We start from the raw sequence: 14,593 nt of genomic DNA, 5'->3' as shown, positions 1-14,593 counted from the left end.
GCTGTGTGGTAAGGGGCACATTGAAAGTTTATAGTCTGCCTCCACTTTCCTCTCTCTGTGTGTGATTTTGTCACTTTCTGTCCTGTCTGTCTGTCTGTCTGTCTGTCTCTTTCTCTTTCTCTCTTTCTCTGTTTGTCTTTCCCTGCCTCTCTCTGTGTCTCTGTGTCTCTGTCTCTGTGTCTCTGTTTCTCTCTATGTCTCTCTCTCTCTCTCTCTCTCTGTGTGTGTGTGTGTGTGTGTGTGTGTGTGTATGAAATGTGTCCCCTCTGGAACTGTAAGCCAGAGGAAATCCTTAAAGTGTTTTGTGTCATGATATTTTGTCACAGAAATAGAAAAGAAACCAATATAAAAACCCTGGGCAGAACTCAAGAGCCAGAGGGTCACCTGGCAACTTCAGGGCTCTGTTGGAAAGGCTGCTTGGGTGACTGGGCAGTTTTAAAAGCTCAGACAGGTCTCCAGGGCTGGATCTTTAGAAAGTGTTATGATGAACCACCAGACTGATTTCCAGAGTGGTTGTACCAGCTTGCAATCCCACCAGCAGTGAAGGAGTGTTCCTCTTTCTCCACATCCTCGCCAACACCTGCTGTCTCCTGAATTTTTAATCTTAGCCATTCTGACTGGTGTGAGGTGAAATCTCAGGGTTGTTTTGATTTGCATTTCCCTAATGATTAATGATGTTGAACATTTCTTAAGGTGTTTCTCAGCCATTCGAAAGTCTTCAGGTGAAAATTCTTTGTTTAGCACTGTACCCCATTTTTAATAGGGTTATTTGACTCTCTGGAGTCTAACTTCTTGAGTTCCTTGTATATATTGGATGTTAGCCCTCTGTCAGATGTAGGGCTGGTAAAGATCTTTTCCCAATTTGTTGGTTGCCATTGGACCCTGTTATACCACTCCTGGGCATATACCCAGAGGATTCCCCAGCATGCAATAAGGACACATGCTCCATTATGTTCATAGCAGTCTTATTTATAATGGCCAGAAGCTGGAAAGAACCCAGATGTCCCTCAATGGAGGAATGGATACAGAAAATGTGGTATATTTACACAATGGAATACTACTCAGCAATTAAAAACAATGAATTCATGAAATTTTTAGGCAAATGGTTGGAACTGGAAAATATCATCCTAAGTGAGGTAAGCCAATCACAAAAGAATACACATGGAATGCTGTCACTGATAAGTGGATATTAATTAGCCCAGAAGCTCTTAATACTCAAGGCACAATTCACATATCAAATGATTCCCAAGAAGAAGGAAGGAGAGGGCCCTGGTCCTAGAAAGGCTTGATCTAACATTTTAGGGCAGTACCAGGACAGAGAAATGGGAGGGCGTGATTGGGAAATGAGCACAGGGAAGAGGGCTTATGGGACTTATGAGGAAGGGCGAACCAGGAAAGGGGAAAGCATTTGGAATGTAAACAAAGAATATAGAAAATAATAATAAAAACAAGTGTTATGATTACAGCATAGAGTAAGTTGAAGTTCAGGATCCTTTGTGTTCTCCATTTGGTGACACAGAGAAGAAGCCACTGAGACCTAGGGAACCCTAAGAGGAAGGCTGTAGGATCCAAGACCCACTCACTACACAGGCATGAGAAGCAGTGATCTCCATTTAGGCTTTTCTCATCTGTGGAATGATGCTGAGGTCCACACACCTCACTAACACACCCTTACATGTCCCACATATAAATGCACACTCTAGTTACACCCACAAAATATCTAGTAGACGCAAGGACAGAGTCATGACTTGAACAAAAGGTGGAAGGACCTCAGGGCCCGTTTTCACCAGTCCATTCTGAGAGGTGAGGAGATGCTCAGAGTCATGGGAGTAGAGAAGGAGAAGGACGGACACTGGGCTTGCTCATAATGTGTGAAACTGGGTGCTAGGGCTCTGATCCTGGGAAAAGAGCTGTGTCTTCAACTGACCTATCTTCAAGGCCTGTTGACTATGACTTCAATGACTGTGAGCAGGTAGAAAGGTTGCAGGTCCACAGCCTGATTTTAACTTATCTTGGTGTCTCTTTAGCCCTGAAGTAGGCATTCCTTGCACACCTCTGTGTGGTACCTAACATTCTGTAATGAACAGACAAAAATATTTACAATAAGTTAACAAAATCCTGGTTTCTACCAACAAAAAGGCTAAGAGCACCATCAAATACCAGTTTCTTTGTGTTGCTGTAACATGTACTTAATGTTTCCATGAATATATTTTTAAAGTGCCTTGACTTATGTTTTTCTTTGGTCTGTTATTATAAAAACTTCATGAGACTGAGTCCACATTGGGTCATAGTATTTGGAATGACCCAAATCTGTGTTTCCAGGCCATTATCACGTTTATTTGGGTACAGAATAAATTTTACGTTACGCCCTTAAAGGGAGTTTGTATTTTATGTTCACAATACTATGTTGCCCTAAGGTTTGTTGGCTAGAAGCTTAGTCCACAGTGTAATGGCATTATCAGGTAATGTATCTCTTAATAGACATGATGATAGCAATAATGACCACCTTTGTGAAATAAATAATATTGGTCTCATTGAATGACTTAGGGCTTTCAGAAGTGAGGTTGTTGTAAAGATCAATGCTGGCCATTCCTTAGACTCTTCCCTTGTCATGTGATGTCATCCTCTTACACCTGTCACCTGTGTTTCTCACTATGCAAGGTCATTCTTCCATGTTGTGGCACAGCCTGAGGCCTTCGCCCAGTGAGGTAGCATGATCTTACCTCTATAAATTTGAGTTAACACTAGATACCTTTCTTTGCAAACTCTACAGACTCTTGTGTTTTATTACACTGACACAAGACAAACCAAAATACTATGCCAGAAATATGAGTAGTTAGTACCTATTAGCTGTGCGTGCAAAGTGTTTACAAAGCCAATGACAGAATGGTAATCTGGCAGCTGTCAGAGAGGCCTAAGTGATGTTCAACATTCTCTATGTATATACAACTTATGTGTGTGCTACAACTCAAAAAGGAAAAATGGAAGAGGGTCTTCTCTTTTCAATCAAAAGCTAATGGCTGAAGTAATTTGTCACTGAGTGTTTTTCTATCTTATATGATAGAAGGCAGAGGGTTAGCACACCAGATTGTTCATGGCCTTAGTTAAATAGCAAGCAGCCGAGTAAAGACTGCTCCTAAGAAAAAGTCCACAGCATGCTTTCCCTCCAAGACAGGGACATTCTATCTCCATCACTGGTAAGAAGTTTCAGAAATATTACAGGAAGTATGAAAGGGATTTTGCAAAATCTAGCAACTTCCTAAATAAATATATATTCCATATCCATTCCTTAGAATGAGCATTTTTAATGTATTCTAATATTGTTGCCAGAGTGTATCCCTAAATTGCAGGCAGACTGTTTCCACTCTCAAATGCAAAATGTTGCTGGACTTGCAGTCCAAGCTCATGCCTGGCTAGCAGCCCTGATTGCAACCTGTCCCATTTTCTCACTTTCAAAATGTGAGGAAAAAAAATGAAATTCTCATTACTATGGCAAACCACAGTGACAGACAATCTAATGTCAGACTCAGAGAGAAACTGGCACTAATTATGAAGCAGATGGAGCTGCATTAGAAACGCCAAGCCCAGGAGCCCTCTATGCCATACCTAAATTCAATTTTCAAAACACAGACAGCCAGACAAAGGAAGACAGAGATTGGAATCCTCCAATATATGATCCAGCCGACAGAAGAACTATGCCTGAGATACTGCCAGGCTATGAAGCAGCAAAGTACAGACTCTCTACTTTTAAGAAAGGGATTTGAATCCCAGTGGAGAAAACAATCAGGACACAGGAGCAGACATGTGGCATGGGGCACAGGATTGTCCTTATTCCCAGGAAGACACAGACAGATGTGTACATAAAGAATTCTTTTAAACCCCGTTAAGAGCTGTGCTAGGGAATGTACATGGTACATGTGCATATACCGTGTGTGTGTGTGTGTGTGTGTGTGTGTGTGTGTGTGTCTATACTAATTCACCATCCTAAAGAATCAAGCCCTTGAGAAGAAAAAAAACACTGAGCCTGGATAATAAAGACACATAACAAACTTGGGTGTTCCCTGGCATCACCAGCCCTGATTGCATCCAACTGCATCTTGGGAAACAGTGAGCACAGGAAGGAGAGGAATTCATTACCATATCACCTTAGGATCATCAAATATGAAGCCAGATCTGGATTTTATGAAAGAAAAAGAGAAAGAAAGAAAGAAAGAAAGAAAGAAAGGAAAGAAAGAAAGAAAGAAAGAAAGAAAGAAAGAAAGAAAGAAAGAAAGAAAGAAAGAAAGAAAGAAAGAAAGAAAGGAAGGAAGGAAGAAAGAAAGGCAGGAAGGAAAGAAGGAAGGCAGGAAGGAAGGAAGGAAAGAAGAAAGAAAGAAAGAAAGAAAGAAAGAAAGAAAGAAAGAAAGAAAGAAAGAAAGAAAGAAAGAAAGAAAGAAAGAAAGAAAGAAAGAAAGAAAGAAAGAAAGAAAGAAAGAAAGAAAGGAAGGAAGGAAGGAAGGAAGAAAGAAAGAAAGAAAAGAAAGAAAGAAAGAAAGAAAAGAAAGGTCTGGAAGGCATTAGAGAAAAGCACATCTCTGGGAATACACACACACATGCTCTAGGGAAAGATATCTTAAGGCGATATTTCTGTGTCATCTAAAGATTTAAGATGACATAGACAGGAGCGTGTCATAAATAAAAGGAAAAGAGAAGAGGAGGGAATTCTCTGTGAGCTGACAGGGCACTGAAGGGAGAAAGCTGTTAGGAAAGATACCCACTATGTATAACATAACAAAAGCCCTGCTGTAAAGAGCGTTCACTTTGCAGGAAACAGGAGCTTTCTGACCCTTCAAAGTTTCCAGAATGGGTAGATGAGCTTCGTTGCAGCTATCCTATGACTCCCGACACAGAACCAGGCACTACAGAGGAACACAGGTGCCAAGGGGTAGGGGCTGAGTTTGCTTTTCCCAGAATGCATCTGTCAGTTCTCTGTTTTGGGGACAGACTATAACAGGAAAAACAGTTAGATGGTTTGTGCTTCAATAAAATGTTGTCATTAAAAGGGGAAAGGAAGAAAATAAGATGCCTGGATAGTGTGGAAAGGGTAAGGGTGATAGACAGCTTGAGCAGAAAACAACAGGAAAGCAATGACCTAGGGGTGACATTCATAATACAGAAAAATCCAATCAATTACTGGAAACATAAGTCTGAGAAACACTCAGAAGGCCATAGAGAAGGTCTGTGAGATGGATAATGGATGGTGGAAGCCCTTTAAAAGGACACAGGAATGGAAGAGTGTTCTGGGAAGAGAAGCAGGGGTAAATGTGGGAGATGTGGAAGTGGGTTAGAGTAGGAGCATCTCTGAATGTAGTAGCAGCAGGGAAGAAGGTTTGAGGGCTTAGCATCTTAACAGCAGGCAAGGCTAAGGGGTTTGCTACCATAAACACAGGAATGGAGCAGAAGCTATTCACCAGTCCCACCATCAGATCTGAACTAAGTACTTTATACATTCATCTCCAAAATAGTTTATTTCAATTCTGTGCTAAGCACTGAATCTAAGGGAAAAATGCTTCCAAAGTCTTAACCCTGGCCATGTATCTGTGTGCCTGTGTTTGTATGTTTATATGTGTATGTATTTATATACATGCATGCACATGTGAATGTCAGAGATCAACCTCAAGGGTCTTCCTTGATTGCCTTCCCCCTTATTTTTTGAGACAGTCTCCCACTCAGCCTGGAATTCATTGACTCAGTTAGGCTGGATCACCAAAGAAATCTGTAGTGACATATTTGTCTCTGATGCTCGGTGCTGGGCTGCACATATTCTCTGACACCCAGGTTGTGTGTGGGTGCTGGTCATCCAAATTCAGGCATCATATTTTTGTGGTAGACACCGTATGTACTGAGCCATCCCCCCAAGTCCATTCTCAAAGTATAAGGAAGAACAAAGTTGTTATTTACAACACTGTGATACTTTGCAAAACAAAAGATGTAAACACTGGGGAAAGGCACTCACAGTTTTAAGAGCATAGTTTGTAGTCCAAAGATTTTATATGATAATATTTTACCTTCCGTATGTCATGATTACCAAATGACACATGCAGATATCAGTGTTATAAAGACTATGTCTTTGATTTTGAATGGCTTACAAAAAAAACCTTAAGGGTGTCTCATATTTGACAGAGTAGAAACAGAATTAAAGGGCCACAATCAAAGAGATAACAAATCAGTCTTGAAATTACTTAAGTATAAATACTGAGTACAAATGATCACATAATGACAATTTATATAGTAGTATGCCAGAAAGAAAGGCCGTGCATGAATATTTGTATGCTTGACTCAGCAATTCTATTGATAGAATAATTTCCCAGAGAACTAGTAATGGTGTTTATAATGGCTTCTAAACAAGGATGCAATTTATAAAGTGATTTATTGAGTGTAAAAGATTTAGAATAAGAATAGTGGTAAGGTTGTATATAGAAAAAAATAACCTTTATCTGAAAGGAAATAATATAGGACAATATAGATAAAATTCAGGTACGAGATAAGATTTGAGACTGTCACATGACAATGCAAACCTTGTGTGACTGACAGTGTAATTCTTCTCTCAGAAGGTATACCTATGTGCATGCAAATAGAAAACCTCTGTACTTGATGAGGGAAGCTGTTATGACGTGATGGAAAGATTTGGCATCCTTGTTATTTCTGTTTTATGCTGGTTTGCCTTGAACCAACTTGGGTTTTCTAGTTTTAATGCAAGTTGCATGTAAAAGAGCTAAAAAAGGATAGGATGCATTTACACATTCAAAGGTAGAGAGAGAAATGCAGAGGCCACTCTGACGGACAAGGCAATTGATGCAAATCCACTGCTTGGCAGGAAGTCTAACAGCGGCAGCTGGAATGAGCAGAAGTGGGAGGATACAGCAGCTCTGAGGGGAAAGGGGTTGCAGGGTAAAGAGATAGGGAGTCAGGCTGCAGATAATTACCTTGCATTCTGCCAGCATCAATGCAGATGGAGATGTTTTAGCCATTGCATCCCTCTGCAAGGAGTTGGCAAGTCTTAGAAGAAACTGTACCACCTACCAGCTTTAAAGGATAAGCAAGAGTCTATAGGACAGAGACAAGGAAGCTGGTCCTGCCAGGAGTCGATGTTCCCTCCTCCAGCTTGTCTAATTGCAGCCTTCCCCAGCCAAACAGCAAACACAGTCACCAAGTTTGAATTCACATTTTCAAAAGGAAATGAGGGCACTGTTCCCTCCGGAACCCACAAGACATTAAGTCAGAGCCTGTTCTCCCATCCAGGTTCCAGCAATTCCCTCCCCAGACATCTCTGTGCCCAAGGCAAGAGTGCTTCACAAGAAGGGACTGCTCTGTCAAACTCCGGTTTCCTCCTTAATGGGGAGCTCCTGGGAATAGCAGAGCAGCCAGGCACAGCACAGTTACTATTTTTAGGAACTTTTCATTTGACCCCAGTGACTTACAATAATAAGTGGATGTTCCATTGCCCAATAATAATCAACATGGCCTTGGAGACCAGGTATCTTTTTCCCTCAGGACCTGCTCCAAACACCATCCAGCAGATGGGAGCACCTGTGCGGACATAGCCATCATGTTGACAGGTTCTGGCGGAGTTCCCTGAGTGCCTGAGGATTTGCACATAGCACAGTTCCCTGTGCAGGATGGAGGGAGTACACATTTCTCAACAAAATAAAGGTGGTCGGTCCATGTCTCTCATTACACACACACTTGAAAGAGGAACAGGCCATTAGGATTCTTGTTCATATCTTCATTGAAATTCTTTGTCACACAATGTTCACATGATGCAAATTGCATTATACTAGTTGTGATTTATACCAAAAAAGAATTATAATAATTAAAATAATGAAGATATTTACTACCATGTACCAAATCCTGTCTTATCTTTATAGCTACCTCACAATGAAGATAACTCAATTTCTACAGGTATCAGAGAAAGAATATATCCCCTTGACTGATATGAAGCCATCAACCTCTCATGGGAAGACTTAGTCTTTTGTTATTGCATTCAGTTATAGACCCAATAGTGAGCACTCTAAGGAATAACTCCAAATCTGTATCCACACAGATTATCTTGGCTTAAATCAGTAAGACACCAAACAAAAGGACAGGAGCATGGAAAATAGTCTTATAGGGGAAGGGGGTGATAGAGAAGGGAATGAGGTAAGAAGGGGGGAAGTGGGAGGTAAAGGCAGGTAGGAAGTGGCAGGAGACATGATATATTGTCTACACATACAAAGTTGCCAAACACCACGTTCAATCAATGAAAATTTCACTTTGACCTCTTCCTTTAATGTCACACAAGACTACATTGTTGGTGGGTTTTTCCAAACATGTAATTAAATATTGACTTTCTTGGCTTATTGATACCTGACTGCATCTTGAAATCCATATCAACTCACATGAAGTGCAACTCCTGGTTGCACTATATGGTCATATTACCACAGAAAGTATTACCAACATATACCTGAAAATACTACTCAAAGAACTTTGTCATGTAACTTCCAGCCTAGAGTTGACAGCCTTTTTTAAAGCTTGAAACAAATCCACCAATTCTATGCATATGCCCCCATAGCTGCATTTCTCACACACACTGTTTTCTCCCAGGGTCTGGATAATCTCTTCCAATTCAGTGTGAGACATACGTAGGGACAATATAGGTTTAGAAAGGGAAAGGACACAGCCAGCCTTGCTTAAGAGGCCTGGTGTAGGGCCCAGAAAGCTCCGTTTTAACTCTCTCCCAAAGTCATCATTGCTCAGGGACTTTTGGAAGAATATTCAAATGCCTCTGAAGGAAAGCATTTGGCAGTGAGCACATGGATGTGAGCAAGGTAGAGTCACAAGGTCTTGGGTCAAACCTATCTCTACCTCCAAACAGCTGGTTACCACTTAAGTGAGTCACTTAGTTGCATAGTCTCAATTTCTTTGCTGTTTAAAAGAGTATATATTATACAACAACTAAATAATATTTGCATATGCAAAATATGCAACATCGATGTCTAGGTTATAATATGTAAGCAATATGGAGTGCTGTTGCTACTGTGTTACATAAAAAGAACAAACAGATAATACCGCAGCGTGCAAAATTCTCCTCACTATAGTGGAAAGAAATGATTACATCCAAGTCCCTGAACATATGTTGCCTGTGTTGTCAGGTGAGGGGAATGTCTAAATAAAAGTACTAGCACATGCTAACAAGACACTCAAATGGGTGGTACACTTAGATTTCCACTTGAACAAAAAAACAAAAGTGGTGAGTTTCTCTAAAGCCTCCTCTGGTTTTTTTTTTTCTAACAAAATCTCAAGTGTTTGATATTTATCTATGAAGATTCGAGATCCAGACATTGGGATGAAAGCCTCCTAGCTCAGACAGTCAGAGTAAGCACCCAACTGACCTTCTACCATAAGCAACATCTCAAATGAAAATTCTCCTTCTCCATGATGCCTCTAAAAACCCTTTTAAAAACCTTCATACTGAATGTCCTTTCCTTTTCCTTCCTGTGCAGCTATCTGTCCTCCTGACTTCCTTTTACTCTCTATAGTTTTTTTCCTATGTTCACTTCCTGTCAACTGGTTGCTTGCTTGGCCTCTTGATCTGTGGTTAACTTTATTTAATCCTGTTTACAATAAGCAGAAAGCTCTTGGATTAAAAGTGTGTGTTAGGACTGAGCCACACCACAACTAGAAACAGATGTTTTCAGAAGATAACACAATCTTGGGGTTCACATTGTGACCCCTGCAGCACCCGTCAGTACACATGGAACCCTCAGTTCTTAAGACAGTATGCAGATGGCTGCCATGGTATGCTCCGAGAGTAAAACTTAAGGCAGTGGAGCTGAAACTATCACAATATATCCAGTTTTACCCACAGCATGTATGTGGATTTTCCTAGGTTCTATCACCTGCACCAACACTCCTGGGATTGGATCATTTTGACAATTTGTCTCCACTGAGGTTCCTGAATAGTGGGAGATGAATTCATTTTATAGGCAGTAAAGTTGGGGTTCATGCCCTGGTTAACAGACTCTAGGTGCTGTGCTCCTAAGTACTGTCTTTACACCACTGCCTGTGGTGTAAAGCTCAGGCCAAAGTCTTAAAATTTAACAATAGTAAAAGAAGACAGAAGTCTTATTGGGAGCTAGTAAGAAAGGGAAGAATCTGACTCAAAATGGCCAGAAAGACCAAGACACCATTCCAATGATAACACACAGACAGCAGATGGTTCATATCACTTACAGGGAAATACAAATCAAGAATATGGGAAACTGTATACCTAACTAAACATCTCAAACCCAGAACAACTGGTCATCTTAAAGGCTAGGGAGGATGGAGGAAAACCAGTCTCCTCACTAATTGCTGGTGGCAGAGCAAATAGGACAGTCACTTTAGAAGGCAGTTAGGCAGTTTGTTATAAAGTCTGGTCTTACCTTGTGGTCAACTATCACACTCTTTGGAATTTTTCCACCAGAATGAAAATTCCTGTCCACATAAACTCCTGAACACAGATATTTAAGTAGTTTTATTCCTAATTGACTAAGTTTGGAAATAATGAAGATGCTTTTTCATAAGTAAATGCAAAAGTAAATTATGTCATTATAGTGAATGGAGTATTATTTAGCACCTAAAATATCATGAAACTGTACAAAGGAAGCTTAACTACGTACTACAAAGTGAAAAAAAATGAAAAATTTAAAAGTGATATGATTCCAATATAAGACATTCTAGATAAGATTGTCTTATCATTGTTCTATTGATGTGAAGAGACATCATAACCATGGCAACTCTTATAAAAGAAAGCATTTAATTTGACCTAGCTTACAGTGTCAGATGTTTAGTCCATTGTCATCATGGTGGGGAGTGCACAGCATGCAGGCAGACACTGTACTGGAGAAGGCACTGAAAGTTCTACATCTGGATCCACAGGGAGCAGGAAGAGAGAGACTCTGGCCTTATCTTAGACTTATGAAAACCTAAAAGCCCATCTCCTGTAATACACTTCCTTCAAAATCCTTTCAAATAGTGCTACTCCCAGGTAACCAAGCATTCAAATCTGTGAGTTTATAGGGACGACGCTCATTCAAATCACCATGACAACTATATGAAGACAATGGAAAGATCTGGAGGTTATCTGACTGGTACTAGGCTGGCTATTTTTTATGTCAAATTAACACAAACTAGAGTCATCTGAGAAGAGGGATCTACAGAGAAAAAGCCTCCAGGAGATAGAGTTGTAGGCAAGCCTATAGGTATTCTCTTGGTTACTCATAGGGAGGAGGAGTGGGGGTGTGTGGATGTTGTCACTCTTGGGCTAAGAAGACAATCAGAACTAACAAGCCATGAGGAGCAAACCATCAAGCCACAGTCGTCCATGGCCTCTGCATCAGCTTCTGTCTCCAGGTTCCTTCCCTGCTCAAGTCCCTGTCTTGCCTGATTTCTGTGATGAACTGTCATAAGAAGTTTCATTTAGTCACGGTATTTCCTCACAGCAATTACAGCCTTGCCTAAGACAGGCAGTAGGAGAAAGGGAAACATAAGTGAACAGTTTTCAGGGCAGGATAACTATTCTGTATGAACCAACGGAAGAGGATACGTGTGATTGCACAGCCATCAAACCACATAGAACACTGAGATGGAGCCTCAAATACCCTGCACACTCTGGGTCTTACTAACCGCGTGCTTGCAGTGCCCTGATGGTGTATGAGTTTCCTCCAGTCATATAGTTCACTTGGCACAGATTTGGTGATGGTGATGAAAGTCACACTTGTGTGGGGGCAGAGCGTGAACATGACTTCTTTGCTCTGCTCATTCAGTTTTTTCTGATGCTAAAACTACTCTCAGAGACGAGCTCAAAAAAAAAAAAATCCTGATTAGGATTTCCTAAAAACCAACAACAAAAACCCGGAAGGACAGGATAGATGTGGAGTTACAAACACACATACAGATTGTTAAAATTTTCCCATATCTCTATCAAGGGATCTCTAGGCAAGAACTGTGTTTATCTTGCTCATTTTAAATTAAGATTTATTTTACTTTTATTTAAAGATATGCATGAATTCATGGAGATCGGATGTGTTACTGGATCCCTTGGAGCTGGAGATACTGCACATGTGAGCCCCACGGTGGGTGTGGGTGCTGGGATCTGAACTCTGGTCCTCTGATGGAGTAGTAAGTGCGCTTAGCCACTGAGCCATCCCTCCCACTCCAATTTTCTCCATTTTCTAAAGGAAAAAAAACAGTTTTAAGTATTAATAAGTTCAAAGGAAGTTTCAAAAATGGATAGAGATGGCTTATGTATTCTCTCCCACTCTCTCAATAATTTTTCATGAATAACTGTGGTTCAGTATCAAAACTAGGAAAATATCCCAATGCAATCAATGTATTTGTATTGCTCTATGCAATCCTGCCATGCATGAGTCCACGTAGTGTCCCCCCCCCCAAAATATATATATTGCTTAGCTGTGTTATGCTGCACTGGTGAAGGTACTAACACTCTTGTGTGACTCAGTGGAGAACGGAGGACTGACAGTGGTGTGAGTCACTAACATGCAGTTCAGACATGAGGGAGTGCACACTCAGGCTCCAACATTATCTTTTCCCAAACATTTTACTTCTGTCTCTGAACTTCAAAAGAACTAAAGATAATGAGAAATTGATCACTTTCTGGAAAGATAGGGGAAAAATAGGTCAATAAACACACAGAGAAAGTGTGTGATATACAAGGAATCTGAGGGAGTTAGCCAATGCCATTCTATAAGAAAGCAGTATAAAAAGCTATCAGCAGGGAAAATGAGGAAAATAGAGGATCTCAATGATGTAAGGATGTTAGAAGAAAATGGAAGTTCGCTGTGAATATCCACGTGGCCTAATAAGAAAGCTAAATAAAGAAACCTATTATTTAATGAACAAATATATAAAGCAATTAGCTTTTGTATACACTAGCAATAACCAATTAGAAAGTATAATAAAGTGAATGGATTTTCTGTAGCAGTTAAAATACAAAATACAGGTGAAGAAGTTTGGAAATAACCATGGCAGCATATAAAGGAAGCTGCAGAGCTTTATTGAATGACTTTTAAAAAATTTAGTATTGAAAATTCAATGTTTCTGGAGAAGGAGCAGAACGAAAGGTCAGAAACAAATCAAATATACATAGGAATTTACACTATAAGAAAAGTGCACGCAAAATGAATAGGGTCACAAAGCTGTGGCGAATAAATGCTAGTGAACTTGCGTGTCCCAGCTGATTGGCACCCCTGCTTTTTGAAGTATACTTAACTGTGTGTTGTCTGAAGACTCCTCTGGAAGAGAAGACTGGAAAAGTCATCCCCAGGGCTGCTTGCCCATCCTCCAAATGCTATCAGGCATTCAGGCTCTTTAGAATCTATTGTTTATGGCTACCAGACGCTGGCCAGTGGACAGCAGCGTTTCAGACATGCAAACCAGGCAGATGCTATAAATAGCTAAACATCTATATATTCTGGCTATGCCTAAAGCAATTGTGTGTGAATATTTCAAGTCAAATACAGCTGGCTTTTGAGCCAGCATGTCTGTGTCTACTATGAAAAAGTAGCAAACCTGGTCCTGGTGGAAAGCCATGTTCTGCTCTCCTCTGCTGTCCCCCTCTCCATCCTCCAGCTTCTCCCTGACTCTGCAGGCACAGCACCCGTCAACCTGTGACATTATAGTCTGCACACATTTGATTTTGTGTTTCTCGTCTTCTTTCCTCGCCAGCATGCATTTCAATGGAAGCAGAGACTAGGTTATCTTTATTTGGCTTCCCTCAGAAACCAACGGATGGCTGCTTGAGCACACTGCGGCCCTAATAAACACCTGCTGAAGGAAGGAACAAGGAAATGAGGGAGGTGGGAAATACACTAAGGCAGAGAACTCCTTACAACACTCTCACAGCATTAATTTTAGAAAAGGAATGTGAGTAATGCCAAAGGATTTTTTTTCCTAAGTATAATACCAATGTATACATCATTGCAAAAGACTAGCATTTGGGCTAAAAGATATGAAAGTCAAACTATAAGATAAAAACAGTAAGTAAAATTACAACTTAATTCAAATATTTGCAATATAAACAGTATCTACACAGCTGATAGATGTGATCACCAAAATAAGGGCTTCTGCTGCACATTAATCAATAAAAGGTAAACACTTAATAGAAAAATCAACACAAATACATAAATAGCTAAGATTCAAAGGGAAATGTGATTCACCAGCAAGCCTATTTTAAATGTTCACTCCTGCTACAAACAAACTAAATGGAAACAGAATATCAATGAATAATTTTATTTTCCAATAAGAAAAGAAAGTAGGTTTCAGGAAAACAGTAATGTAGTAAGTCTTTTTGCTCTTATTAAATATGATGTGAAATTATATAAGATGTTTAAAAATACTTACTCTTAGATGAAATTTTTCTTACTCATAGCTTTAAATTATTTACTAATATTCATTATTTATATAATAAAAATATAACTGAATGTAAAAAGGATGATGTCCAGCCATAGGTCCATGCCCAAAAGACTAACACTTGCAAGGCAGGAAGACTGCTGTTTTTAGGATAGATCTGGTC

General features: G+C 40.1%; 1 protein-coding gene across 2 annotated transcripts in view; it reads left to right on the top strand.

Annotated features, from left to right (window-relative positions):
• Npsr1 (neuropeptide S receptor 1) overlaps nt 1-14,593 on the top strand; it is a 224,200-nt gene that overhangs the window by 96,290 nt on the left and 113,317 nt on the right. The gene's annotated exons all lie outside the window — the stretch shown is intronic.

Source organism: Apodemus sylvaticus, chromosome 7 (genome assembly GCF_947179515.1).
Source record: "Apodemus sylvaticus chromosome 7, mApoSyl1.1, whole genome shotgun sequence".
Taxonomy (NCBI): Eukaryota; Metazoa; Chordata; class Mammalia; order Rodentia; family Muridae; genus Apodemus; species Apodemus sylvaticus.
Note: the sequence above shows the minus strand (reverse complement) of the source record. Positions and strands in the feature narration are given on the sequence as shown.